Raw genomic sequence first — 14,795 nt, forward strand, 5'->3', positions numbered from 1 at the left:
AGATAAATGTGTGTTGGGCTCCCACTACATTCTAGGCCAGTGATGGGCAACCTTTTGAGCTTGGTGTGTCAAACTTCGCCAAAAAACTGAGCATAACTCGGGTAGTGTGTCACTTTGAGGAAAAAATTATTTCGCAAATGTTTCATCCTCAGGAGCAGCAAATGTTTCATCCTCGGCATGTCATCAGAAATGGCTACGCGTGTCAGTGCTGACACGCGTGTCATAGGTTTGCCATCACTGTTCTAGGCATTGTGCTGGTGTGAGGTTTCGCTGCCTGTTGTATTTGGCAGGATGGGGACTTTAAGCCTCCAAAATATTGTTGGGTTTCTCAGTGGATAGTGTTGGTGACTGTGATATACCTACTTGTTAAAATGATTCACACTTGGTTCCCTATCTGCACCAAATGTTATAGAATAGCACTGTCCAATAGGAATATAATGAAAGTTACATAAATATAAAATTTCTAGCAGGCACATTATAAAAGGTAAAAATACACAGGTGAAATTAATTCTATTTAACCAATAAGGTAAAAATATTTTAACATGTAATCTATATAAGGATTATTAATGAGATATTTACATCATTTTCATATTGAGTCTTCAAAATCTGGTATTTTACACTTAATAAGTACATCTCATTTTGGACAACACACATTCCAAATGCTCAATAGCAACAAGTGACTAGCAGCTACTATATTGGGCAGTGCAGTTCTAGAACAATATGGGAGAGAGAGATTAAAGTGGATAGGATGCAAATGGCAATGTTTTAAAAGTTCATCTGTAGGTTTATACACTTTATCTGCTCACCTACATTATTACTCTAGAACTAAATAGGCATCATTCCTTTGTGTATCAAAGCTGTGGCTTAGAGTGTCTACCCAAGTTTACAAGACTACCATCTTCTCCCTTTGAGGTTAAAAAAATATACTCCTTATCAAAGCTTGAAATCTAACTATTAAGAATTAGCAAATGACCTTGGTTGAGGGCCCCATGATTAAAAGCTATGGAAGTCCATCACAACTGGAGCATTATGTAGCAGCTAATAGCGATTGTTACATCTATTTAGTGCAGGAACAAGCACCCAATGTGTGGACTCGTTTAGTTCAGTTACGTTAAAAAAATGTACACATAAATCATTTTCACATTTGAATATTCCTGGCATTAGTTAGAAATGGCTAACCTGGCTTTATAATCTGTTTCTACATTGTAGTTAGATAGTGATATGTGTTTAAATGAGTTTCTTGGGGTAGAAGGGGAAAGTTGACAACATGAGAATATAGACTCCCAGGTCAGACTTTAGCCCCAGTGAAAGCAAGTATTTCCCAACACTAAGTCTCTGATGCCATTGTTGAAAGTTTGGCAACATGGAGTAAAATATTAACTCCTGTGAAGAAAGAGCTTTTGGATTTGAGGTTGTGGAAAATGCTGATTCATTTGGCTTGACTTCTCTTTTCTGTGTGAATATAACAACATTTTCTATGGCCTTTTCATTTAAGAATCCAAAAAAACATTTAGTAGTAGATGATTAATGTTGGTTTCTAGCATGGGTGATTCAAATCTATCTCTGGCATGTGAATCTGCTTTACTTGAAAGCGGCCAGAGGAGCATATCACCCAGCTTTTTTTTTTTTTTTTTCAGAATTAAAGGTGAAAATTCAGGAAGAGTCATTCTGTTTTGTTTTGGTGCTGCCCTTTCCTAGGAGAAGGAAAAAGAATGAACAGTATCTGAGGCTATATTAGCACAAAGGTACAGGATTGTTCCTTAAAAGCAGAGACCAACTTGGCAATTAAACCAAAATTCTGCCCAATTGCTCTAATGAAAAAGAAACTTCTGCCTAATAATGATGCCTTCTCCACATCTGAGTAATCCCTTTTCTCCACATTTGGGGACCATCTACATTTTCAAACAAAAAATATTCAGCCTAATCTGCTAAATAGAAATACATTTTGAGCTTCATTTTAATATAGGTATCTAGCAGTTCTTCTACAGACATGGGCACTAACAGGGTTCTTTGTGTTATTTTGTTTTAAAAGTCTGAAGTCAAAATCATCTGGAAAAAAAAGCTGAAGAAGCCCTTGTTCTTTAAGGTTTCCCTTCAGTTCACATTACTGGTACATTTGATTTTGAACACCTTATAAGTTAACGAACTGTTTAGCATATATTAACTAGTACTAGCCTATGCCTTATATCCTGTTTAAAATCCTATATAATAAAACCCTAATATGCAAATCGACTGAACAGCAGAATAACCAGTTGCTATGATGCGCACTGATCACTAGGGGGCAGATGCTCAACGCAGGAGCTGCCGCTTGTTGGTCAGTGCGCTCCCCCAGAAGCCGGGCTCAAGGCTGGTGAGCGCAGTGGCAGTGGTGGGAGCCTCTCCTGCCTCTGCTGCAGTTGGGCCCTGAGAGGTCCTGGACTGCGAGAAGGCACAGGCCGGGCTGAGGGACCCCCCCACCCCAGTGCACAGAATTTCGTGCACTGGGCCTCTAGTGCTATTTATAAATTTGAGCTTAGAAACTCAGGTGTGTAGATTGCTGATTGAAATCTTTGTGGATTGCTGAAGTATCTATCTATGATTATTCCAGAGAGGTACTGTGGGACCCACTGAACCAGCACTGTATACACACTCTTGATTCCACCAAAAGGTTGTGAACTGCTAGCATGATCCTGAAAGGAAAGAGGTGGAGAAATGATTGTAGATTGAGATTAATAGATGTGTTGAATCCACTGGGATGGGCCATTTCATATTTGTCCTCTTATTTGAGACTCAAGTAATTGGGGGACAATTGCATATTTGCATTTTGTAACCAAAATAGAATCAGAGGTTAATTGACATGCTCCAGGTCCCACTGCTAGTATTGATTATCCAATATATATATATATATATATATATATATATATATATATATATATATATATATATATATATTAGAATCTGTATTCCAAGTACCATTCCAACTGTAGGGGATACTGTAGTGAATAAGAAAGGCCCTTGCCTTCATGGAGATTACATTGGAACTTACATGAAATGTAAATACAAATTAAGACTGATTAAGTGCTGAGAAGAAAATAAAATAGTGTGATGTGGTTGTGAATGAGATGAAGTAGGACAGTTGGAGACCTTTCTGAGGAGGTGACACAAGTGGAGACCTGAATGAATAGGAAACGGAACATTTCAGCTGCATGGAATGAGCTCAGCTCAGTAGTTGGAGGGAGGAAAAGGAGCAGTGTTGAAGTGGGGTGAGATGAGTTGGGCCAGTTCTTGAAGATTTTATAGCCAAGGGAAAGAAGATAGAGTTTTATTCTAAGATGAACAGTTGCTGGGAGTCATCCATGGAAGTGAAGGGTTCTGACTTGCTAGAAGACATCTGACTCTAGGGCCGCTGAATGTTCCATGACAGACAACTCCTGCTCCTTTCTGTCCCCAGGTAGAAGTGCATGGAATCTAGGTCCACAGTACCCTGGAAACTATTCTGCAGTATTCTAAGCTTTTTACTTCTCTTTCTAGGTTTCCTTGTTTTCCTAAGAAACTTTGTGCGATTCACATAAACAAAAATTTGGCTCTTTATATTTTACTCTAATCTGATTTGAATGACCCTATTCTTCTGTTACTGAGAAAATCCTCAGGTAATGGAACCCAATGTTATAAATAAAATGAACAAGCTTCTCATTGATAATTGGGCCATCATTGCTCTGTTTTACTTGGCTAATACCTATAGGGGGCAGGGTTGCCCATATAATGAACCAAAGGGTCAGCTGATTTTAAAGCGTTGATCACTGAAACCCTTCCCATTGGATGCCTCTTGGTGACTTCTTGTGAGTTTACTGATGGATAGACTAAATTCAACAAACTCAGATGAATCTAGTAAATTTAACACATTTTGGATTAGCTAATATGACCTGGCATTTTACAATTGACAGTCACCCAGTTCAGCTCCCTGCATCTAGGCAGGTCTACATTCAAACCATTCTGAGAGAGAATTGGTAGTTGAAAAATTGGAGACTGGATTGAATGCTTCCACTTATTGAGGGGATATGGGTCCCTAACCTAACTATGGGTATAGGGGCCCAAACCTCAGTGTCGAAGTTCCTAGTTCACCTTCTGGGTTTCAGATGTAGAAGCAAAGAGCCAAAGGAAATAGGGCCAAAGGAAAGGCAGTTGAAGGCTACAGCATAGAAATCAGGCCAAGATACATGCAAATTGGCTCCTTTTCTGCTTGCTATGGTGGCATACGTTGCTTCCCTGGTCTAGTTAGTAGGTCAGTGTTGCAGTTTCTCTGCTATGCCACCACTTCATAGCCATATTCCTTCTGAAAGTCAGGAAAATCTAGGGATTTTCAGGGCTGCAGGTAAGTGCACATGGAGTATGACTCATTTGCATAGGTGTCTTTTCAGGCTAAGCAACAAGTTTTGGGCAGAGGCCCTAGTTCAATGGATATGGAAAGAATTACTGATTCTAAGTCTTATCCAAAGTTGCTATGACAAAGGGCATGCAAATAGCATATTTCATAGGGACCCTGATCCTCTATAAGATACTCACCTGGGAAAGTTAGCTCCCTGCCCCTGAAGCTTTCTCCTATCTCTGCTCCTTCAAAATAATGTATTCACCTGGAGATCCAACTGAATTGTTAGAATTGTGTCTGGATAAGGACACATGGCTCCAGGAACTTCAAGAGGCAATCCAGTAATGAGCAATAATGATCCTCTTCATCAAATGGCCCATGGGAGAGGGATTGTGACCTAAATGTACAATGAAAAGAGGTTTAAGAGCCAGTCAGACGTACTTTCACATGCCTCAAACAAGCTCTGTGGTTTTAGATGACATCGTTGAGTCTAAATTTTCCTTTCTGCAAAGCAGGAATAATGATACCTACTTCGTTGGGAAACTTAGGGATTGCATAGATAAATTCCTTAGCATTTTAATGGGGAGAACATTCTATTGAGATGTTAATAAGATAGGAAAGCATTATTGCCTAGTGTGGGAGAGGTAGGTGAGCCAACCTCCAATGGCTGTGAAGTCTAAATATAGCTTTGAGACACTTATAAAACATTGATCATGTGGTTTGGGAAACCAGCTCCAATAAAGATGAATATATCTGTCCAATGTTCTTTGGATACCCAAGGAAGCCTATTAGGTGTGTGTAAAGGAGATAGGCAGGGTGACAGAAACAGTTATTCTAGAGTAAAATAGACCCTGTCCATTTTAATATAGTTGGAAAAAAAACAAAAGTAATAGGTTCGTGCCTTACCAGGTAAACTAGGATTACATCTACTTGCCTGTAATGCAAAAAATAAATGGCTGAAGATTTGCTTCTATGGCAACTATTCCTCCACCCCTCAGCATCTAGTCACTATTTTAGAGACTACAGCAGAAGCTGGATAGGCAAATACATTTACAAGGTACAGAAAGCATCTAAAAATAACCCCAAAAATCTGCTGGTAAAATAGGATAAGTGGCAACATAAGCTTTTTATGATGGTTGTTTTAAAACTTGTATGTGACTCAACAAAGATGCCACATATACTGAGGATGCTGAAAAAGAAATATTTGATATAGTTGTAAAAGATTGAGATGGAAGAGAAATGTGAAAAGTGTGGATCTTAGGCCCAGGGAAAGTTCTTGTTAGGAACCAGTGACTCCCAGAATCTTACTTAGAATTTCTGCAGTTTCCCCTTCTATAATTTGGGGATCCTCTTCACTAGGAACAGCAGCCCTCAGTTATCCTTTAGCAACCTTTCAGACACTATCTCTAGCCTCTGTTTGTAATCAGCATCTCCAAGTCTGACTTTAACTGAGATTTTCTTTTGTTTTTCTAAAAGGATTGGAGTTACTCTTATGACAGAGACAGCTAGAACAAACAAACAAACAACACTGAGACAATTCATTAAGAGGGAATCCCTTCTTGCATTAACCTATCCATCACACAAAGCCCTGCTACTTTCCTCAACATGCTTAGGATGATTCAAGGCTTCAATCATCAGAGATCATAGTTCAGAGAAAAAAAGCACTACTAGACCTTTTGTGTGGTTTTTTTTCTCCTAGTCAACACTGTTGGCTTTATCCATCCCCATGGTATTGTTCCTTTTTAAGAATTGTTTATCTTATTACAGAAGAAATTTCCTTACAGTTTTAACTATTTTCCATACTCCAGTGACTCATAAATCTATATCTCTAGGCCTGATCTCTCCCTGGAACTTTAGACACTGTCTTTTTTACCCAGTTGTTTGCTGGACATCTCAACCTGAATATTTTACAGGCTCTTTAGACTGGTGGAATATTTTCCTATTTCAGTAGGTAGCAATGGACTTACCATCTAGGTCTAACTAATGAGTGGGCCATTTTTCAACAGAAGAAATCATGAAATGGGCAAAGGTCTAAGAAATCTTGAACATGACTGAGCCAGATCCTAAGGCTCAATGTAAACGAGTTCGGAGTGAAGGTTAGAAAATTCAGTTTAGCTCCCTGGCCAGTGTGGCTCAGGTCCTTGAGTATCCTTCATTGTACCAAGAGGTCTCTTTAATTCCCAGTCTGGGCACACACCCTGTTTGTGGGCTGGATCCCCAGTAAGGGAGAATGCAGGAAGCAGCTGATTGATGTTTCTTCCTTATGCGTTTCTTTCTCTCCCTCTCCCTTCCTCTCTTTCTAAAAAAAAAATTTTTTTTTGAAAGATAATAGAGGTTCCATATGCCCTCTGACTACATGTTAGTGCAATAGCAAAACCACGAAAGTTATACTGGTGTAATATGTATATATTAGAGGCCCAGTGCATGAAAATTCATGCACTGGAGGGGTGGCCCCTCAGCCTGGTCTGCCCCCTCTCACAGTCTGGGAGTCCTCAGGGGTGGGAGGCGACCCCTAGATCAGGGGAAGGCGACACCCCCATCACACCTCTGCTACTGCTACTGCCGGCAGTGCAAGCCTTGGCCGGCCATGGTTACCTGAGCCTTGGGTGGCCCTGGGCAGTTGGGCAGCCGCCTTCTGAGGCTTGCCTGTGCCTCGGGCCAGCCGTGGGCGGCTGGGGGGCTAAGGGGACTGGAAGATTCCGGAGGCAGGCATGCGGTGCGCCTTGCCACATGCCTGCTGCTCCGGTGGGGCTGAGGGGACTAGGCACCACCATCTCGTGGCTGTGGACACCGCTGTCTTTGAGGGCATGACAGTCAATTAGCATATTCCCTCCTTATTGACTGTGGGTGCTGCCATCTTGAGGGTGGGGCAATCAATTAGCATATTTCCTCTTTGTTGGCTGTGGGTGCCGCCATCTTTGCAATGGAGTGAGGGTCAATTAGCATATTCCCTCTTTATTAGATATTTCTATACCATTTTTTCTACACCATTTTATTACATATGAATATTCATATAGCCACCACAACTATAAAAATGTAAAAGTATTTCATCATCTCAAAGAGGTCCCTTATACTACCAATTTATATTCACACTCACACCTGCTCCCCTCCACCACTAACCCCTGGCATTCACTAATCTCTTATTTAGTTTTATAATTTTGTCATTCTGAGAATATTATGTAAAGGAATCATTTAGTATGTGACCTGTTAAGATTGCCTTTTTGTCATTCTGCATAATACCCTTATGGTCCATCCAAGTTATTGCATATATCAGTAACTTGTGCCCTTTTATTATGCCAAGTATTTCATTGCATGGATGAACCACGGTTTGTTTAACCACTCATCAATTGTAGGACATTTTGGTTGCTTCCAGATTTGGGCTCTTACAAATAATGCTATGAACAATGTGTATAGACTTTATGTGGACATAACTTTTCATTTCTCAGGGATAAATTCCCAGGAGTGCAATTGCTAGACCCCATGGTAAATGTATGATTAGTTTTTTAAAAAATTGCCTAATTATTTTCTAGAGTGGCTGCAACATTTTACATTTCCACAGCAATGTTTGAGAGATACAGTTTCTCCACATCCGTGCCATCATTTGGCATAACACCATGTATTATTTTAGCTGTTCTATATAATGATATCTCATCATAATCTTACTTTTTTATCTTAAAGTAATGTTGAACATCATTCCATGTAATTATTTACTATATATACAGTGAAATGTATCTTCATAATTTTTGCCTATTTTCTAATTGGATTTTTTTCTGTTGAGTTTTATTTATATATTCTGGATACGAGTCCTTTGTTAGCTATGTACTTTGCAAATATTTTCTCCCATTGTGTAGCTTGTCTGTTCATTCTCTTTTTTCTTTATTTTTATTGTTGACAGTATTACATATGTCCCCATATCTCCTTCCTCCATTTGCCCACCTAGCCCCGCTTCCTTCTGGCCATCACCACACTGTTGTCTGCATCCATGGGTTATGCATATATGTTCTTTGACTAATCCCTTCACCTTCTTTCATCCAGTCTTCCCTTCCCTCTTCCCTCTGATAGCTGTCAGTGTGTTCCATGTATCCATGCCTCCATTTCTATTTTGTTTATCAGTTTATTTTGTTCAATAGATTTCACATGTAAGTAAAATCATATGGTATTTGTCTTTCTTTCACTTAGCATAATTATCTCCAGTTCCATCCATGCTGTCGCAAAAGGTAAGAGTTTCTTCTTTTTAATGGCTGCATAGTATTCCATTGTGTAAATGCACCAAAGCTTTAGTATCCACTCATCTAATGATGGACACATGGGCTGTTTCCAGATGTTAGCTACTGTAAATAGTACTGCTATGAACATAGGGGCACATATATTCTTTTGAATTAGTGTTTTGGGTTTCTTAGGATATATTCCCAGAAGGCAGATCCATTCTTTTTTAAAATAATATATTTATTTTTTTATTTTTTATTTTTTTTTAAATTTCTTTATTGATTAAGGTGTCACATATTTGTCCTCATCCCCCCATTCCCATCCCACACCCCTCCCCCCGGATGCCCCAACCCCCTGTTGAACTTAACCATTGGTTAGGCTCATATGCATGCACACAAGTCCTTTGGTTGATCTCTCCCCCCTCCCCCCACCCTCCCCTATCCTCCCTCTGAGGCCCGATAGTCCGATCGATCCCTCCTTGTTTCTGGTTCTGTTCTTGTTCCTCAGTCTATGTTGTTCATCATTTCCCTTAGATGAGCGAGATCATGTGTCACTAGAGATATAAGAACTGAATGTGAGATGAGCAATAATAGTTATGCTGACAGGCAAATGAATCAGTCTGTAGTGAGTTTCTTTCTGGACCAACAGTTCTTTTGAGACGCAATTTCAATGTCCACCAGTTCCTTATGTGTACATGTCAGCACTGACCCCTCAGCACTGGATGGTGGACAAATGGTGGTAACGGAGGTCCGACTCCCTCTGGTTTGGTCTCTGCCGGACCCAGAGGCACGGCTTCACCTGGACTCGGGCACGTGGCCTCACCCAGACCCAGGGGCGCATGGCCTCTCCCAGACCCAGGGGTGCGTGGCCTCACCCAGACCCAGGGGCGCATGGCCTCTCCCAGACCCAGGGGTGCGTGGCCTCACCCGGACCTAGGTGCGCGCGGCCTCACCCGGACCCAGGACCCAGCCTCACCCGGTTCCAGGGGCACACGGCCTCACCCGGACCCGGGATCTAGCTTCACCCGGACCCAGGGGCGCGTGGCCTCACCCGGGCCCGGGATCCAGTTTTACCCGGACCCAGGTGTGCGTGGCCTCACCCGGACCCAGGTGTGCGTGGCCTCTCCCGGACCCAGGGGCACGTGGCCTCACCCAGACCTAGGTGCGCGAGGCCTCACCCGGACCCGGGACCCACCCTCACCCGGATTCAGGGGCACATGGCCTCACCCGGACCCAGGGGCACGTGGCCTCCCCCGGACCCAGGGGCGAGTGGCCTCACCCGGTCCTAGGTGCGCGCGGCCTCACCCGGACCTGGGACCCAGCCTCACCCGGATCCAGGGGCACATGGCTTCACCCGGACCCGGGATCCAGCTTCACCCAGACCTAGGGGCGCGTGGCCTCACCCGGGCCCGGGATCCAGTTTCACCCGGACCCAGGTGTGCGTGGCCTCTCCCGGACCCGGGACCCACCCTCACCCGGATTCAGGGGCACATGGCCTCACCCAGACCCGGGATCCAGCTTCACCCAAACCCAGGAACGCGTGGCCTCACCCGGGCTCAGGACCCAGCCTCACCCGGAACCAGGGGCACATGGCCTCACCCGGACCAGGGATCCAGCTTCACCCGGACCCAGGGGTGCGTGGCCTCCCCCGGACCCAGGGGTGCGTGGCCTCTCCCAGACCCAGGGGTGCGTGGCCTCACCCGGGCCCGGGACCCAGCCTCACCCGGATCCAGGGGCACACGGCCTCACCCGGATCCAGGGGCACACGGCCTCACCCGGGCCCGGGACCCAGCCTCACCTGGACCCAGGGACGCGTGTCCTCACCCGGGCCCGGGACCCAGCCTCACCCAGATCCAGGGGCACACGGCCTCACCCGGACCCGGGATCCAGTTTCACCCGGACCCAGGGGCGTGTGGCCTCCCCCGGACCCAGGGGCGCGTGGCCTCTCCCAGACCCAGGGGCGCGTGGCCTCACCCGGACCTAGGTGCTCGAGGCCTCACCCGGACCCGGGACCCAGCCTCACCCGGATCCAGGGGCACATGTCCTCACCTGGACCCGGGATCCAGCTTCACCCAGACCCAGGGGCGTATGGCCTCACCCGGACCCAGGGGCGCGTGGCCTCACCCGGGCCCGGGACCCAGCCTCACCCGGATCCAGGGGCACACGGCCTCAACCAGACCCGGGATCCAGTTTCACCCGAACCCAGGGGTGCGTGGCCTCACCCGGACCCAGGTGTGCGTGGCCTCTCCCGGACCCAGGGGCGCGTGGCCTCACCCAGACCTAGGTGCGCAAGGCCTCACCCAGACCCGGGACCCACCCTCACCCGGATTCAGGGGCACATGGCCTCACCCGGGCCCGGGACCCAGTCTCACCCAGATCCAGGGGCGCATGGCCTCACCCGGACCCAGGGGCGCGTGGCCTCACCCGGGCCCGGGACCCAGCCTCACCCGGATCCAGGGGCGTGTGGCCTCACCCGGATCCAGGGCCACACAGCCTCACCTGGACCCAGGGGCACACGGCCTCACCCGGACCTGGGATCCAGCTTCACCCGGACCCAGGGGCATGGCCTCACCCAGACCCAGGGGCGCGTGGCCTCTCCCAGACCCAGGGGCGCGTGGCCTCACCCGGACCTAGGTGCGAGAGGCCTCACCCAGACCCGGGACCCAGCCTCACCCAGATCCAGGGACACATGGCCTCACCCGGACCCGGGCTCCAGCTTCACCCAGACCCAGGGGTGCGTGGCCTCACCCGGACTCAGGGGCGCGTAGCCTCACCCAGATCCAGGGGCACGTGGCCTCACCCGGACCCAGGCTCCAGCTTCACCCAGACCCAGGGTCGCGTGGCCTCACCCGGACCCAGGGGCACGTGGCCTTACCCGGGCCCGGGACCCAGCCTCACCCGGATCCAGGGGCACACGGCCTCACCCGGACCCAGGATCTAGCTTCACCTAGACCCAGGGGCACGTGGCCTCACCCGGACCCAGGGGCATGTGACCTCTCCCATACCTAGGGGCGTGGCCTCACCCGGATCCAGGGGCGCACGGCCTCACCCGGACCCGGGACCCAGCCTTACCCGGATCCAGGGGCACACGGCCTCACCTGAACTCAGGATTCAGCTTCACCTGGACCCACGGGCGAATGGCCTCACCCAGACCCAGGGGCGTGAGGCCTCACCTAGACCCAGGGGCGTGTGACCACACCCGAGCCCAGAGGCGCACAGCCTCTCCTGGACCCGGGTCCCAGCGAGGTTTCTTCTTCTTGATCCCAATTCCTGTTGGTCAATTCCCTCTCAGCAATTCCTTCGGCCATTTTCTTAGAGCTCCAGGGCGGCTGCTGCAGAACTCGTTGGGCGGAGGGCTCGGCGAAGCTCCGGTGTGCCCGGTGTGCGGCGGCGGGCTGGTCCGGTGTCGCTGCGTCGGCCCTTGGGTCTGTAGCGGTGGCCGGTCGCCGAGCGTGCCCACCTGGCCGCTTCCAGGGCGTTGAAATTCTTGAAGGACTCGGAGGTCAGCAAGTGCGGAGTCTCCCACCCCATGTCTCCCAGGGGCTCGTCTGTCCATGCTTGGCAGCGAGTGGAGCCGTCCCCTCAGCCGGAGACCGCCGGGGGAACTGCGCAGAGCACGTTCCAGGCCACCATTGTGTCACCTGAGCCATAGTTCTTAAAGTGTGGTCTTTGGGTCACTGGCATTAGCATCATCCCGCGTACCCCTCTCTTTTATTCTAGTTGTAGAGTATCTGCTCAGCCAGCCCTCCGGTGGTTCTGGATGGTGTCTGCTCTGCTCTCCCGTCGTAGTCTCAAAATTGTTGTGGTAGGCAACGATCAGGCTTCCGCCCTATGCCTCCATCTTGGTCCTCCTTTGTATAGTTAAGTCTTGATTGTTGTTGGTGTCACTGGGAGGAATTGTCCTCCAGGCCAATTGGCCGTGAGGACCCTCTTTGTCTATAAAGGAAGAGTTGCTGTGCAGGAGACACATTTATGGGCCGGGTCTTGGTGCAGCAAGGCTTTGGCGCTCACTGAGTCTGCCTCTTGAATGTATCCCTTATGCGAGTGGTTGAAATCTGGTGTCATCTCACACCGACCACTAGATGCCCTCATTTCTGGCTCTCCAATGGAGTGTAGGTCAGCTACTGCCTGAGGCACTCAGCAGGGAAAAGCCTCTGTGCTCAGCTTGGATGGGGCGGAGTTACAGGGTGGAGCCTACAACCTTGGCTTCCTTTCAGCCCTGCCCTATGAGGTTCCTGTGTCTCAGTGTCCCTCTGTACTCCCTGCAAACACCTCTGAGAGAAACGCGCCCTGGAGTTTTGCCCGCTGCCAAACAGTCTAGTCTCTCCCCTAATGAATCTGGATTCCCAGATTCTCGCCTGGAACTGGATTTCAGTGTAGTTGGAACTGGGTCTCAGCGCAGTCTGGCGCTTTTGTCTCCTTCCCACCAGGGCAATTCAGCGGCACAGGCAACCGTCCCTCCTCTGCGCACCTTCCAGTGCGCGCGTCTGGAGCTCTGCCTTTCGCCGCTCCTCTGTGCCTCCGCCCCACAGCCCAAATTAATTCCCCCAGTGTGCGCCTGGCTTCCCAGGGTTTTGCCCGGAACTGGGGTTCAGTGTAGTCGGAACTGGGGCTCATTGCAGTCTGGCTCTTTTGTCTCCTTCCCACCAGGGCAATTCAGCGGCACAGGCAACAGTCCCTCCTCTGCGCACCTTCCCGTGCGCGCCTCTGGAGCTCTGCCTTTCGCCGCTCCTCTGTGCCTTTGCCCCACAGCCCAGATTCATTCCCCCAGCTTGCACCTGGCTTCCCAGGGTTTCGCCCGGAACTGGGGTTCAGTGCAGTCAGAGCTGGGGTTCAGCGCAATCTGGAGCTTTTATCTCCTTCCTGCTAGTGAACGCGGGCCAGGCCGTCAGCTGCCCCTTCCTCTCCGGCTCCGTCCTCACCGCACGCGCGCGTGCTCGTGTCTCCGCCCGTGTCTCTATACCTCAGGCTTTTATGGCTCCTCTGATTTTCCTTGTGGTTTTCTCTTTTCTTCTAGTTGTGGGCATTTCAGTCCGCCAGCTTTCCTGTGGTTTTGGATGATGTCCGTTTTGACTTTTAGTTGTATTTTTGAAATTGTTGTGCCAGGCTGTAGGCTAGGTGTTTAACCTATGCTGCCATCTTGGTTTCTCGAGAGTATGAATCTAAAATAACATATTTATTGATTGATTTCAGAGAGTAAGGGAGGAGAGAGAGATAGAAACATCAATGATGAGAGAGAATCTTTGATCGGCTGCCTCCTGCACACCCCCTACTGGGGATCGAGCCCGCAACCCAGGCATGTGCCCTTGGCTGGAATTGAACCTGGGACCCTTCAGTCTGCAGGCTGATGCTCTATCCACTGAGCCAAGCCGGCTAGGGCAAGGCAGATACATTCTTTATTTTTGAGGAAACTCCATACTGTTTTTCACAGTGACTGCACCAGTCTGCATTCCCACCAGCAGTGAACTAGGGTTCCCCTTTTTCCACATCCTCACCAGCGCTTGTTGGTTGTTGATTTATTGATGGCAGCCATTCTGGCAGGTGTGAGGTGGTTTTAATTTGCATCTCTCTGATGATTAGTGATGTTAAGCTTTTCTCATATTCTGTTGGCCATCTGTATCTCCTCTTTGGACAAATGTCTACTCAGGTCCTTTGCCCAATTATTAATTGGATTGTTTGTCTTTTTTTCCCATAGGAAAAATATTTTATTTTATTTTTCTTTAATTTCTTTATTGATTAAGGTATCACATATTTGTCCTCATCCCCCCATTCCCATCCCACACCCCTCCCTACGCATGCCCCCACCCCCCTCTTGTCTTTAACCACTGGTTAGGCTCATATGCATGCACATGTTTGTCTTCTTGGTATTGAGTTGTATAAATTCTTTATATGTTTTGGAAATTAACCCCTTATTAGATGCACCATTGGCAAATATGTTCTTCCATACATTTTGTTCATGGTTTCTTTTGCAGTGCAGAAGGTTTTTATTATGATGTAGTCCCACTTGTTTATTTTTTCTGCATTTCTCTTGCTCTAGGAGACATATCAGTAAAAATATTGTTATGAGTGATGTCTAAGATTTTACTGATTACGTTTTCTTATAGGATTTTTGTGGTTTCACAATTTACATTTAATTCTTATTCATTTTGAATTTATTCTTGTGTATAATGTAAATTGGTATTCTATTTTCATTTTTTTGCATGTACCTGTCCAGTTTTCTCAGCACCATCTATTGAACAGACCAT

The sequence above is a fragment of the Eptesicus fuscus genome, chromosome 1 (assembly GCF_027574615.1).
Source record: "Eptesicus fuscus isolate TK198812 chromosome 1, DD_ASM_mEF_20220401, whole genome shotgun sequence".
Classification (NCBI taxonomy): domain Eukaryota; kingdom Metazoa; phylum Chordata; class Mammalia; order Chiroptera; family Vespertilionidae; genus Eptesicus; species Eptesicus fuscus.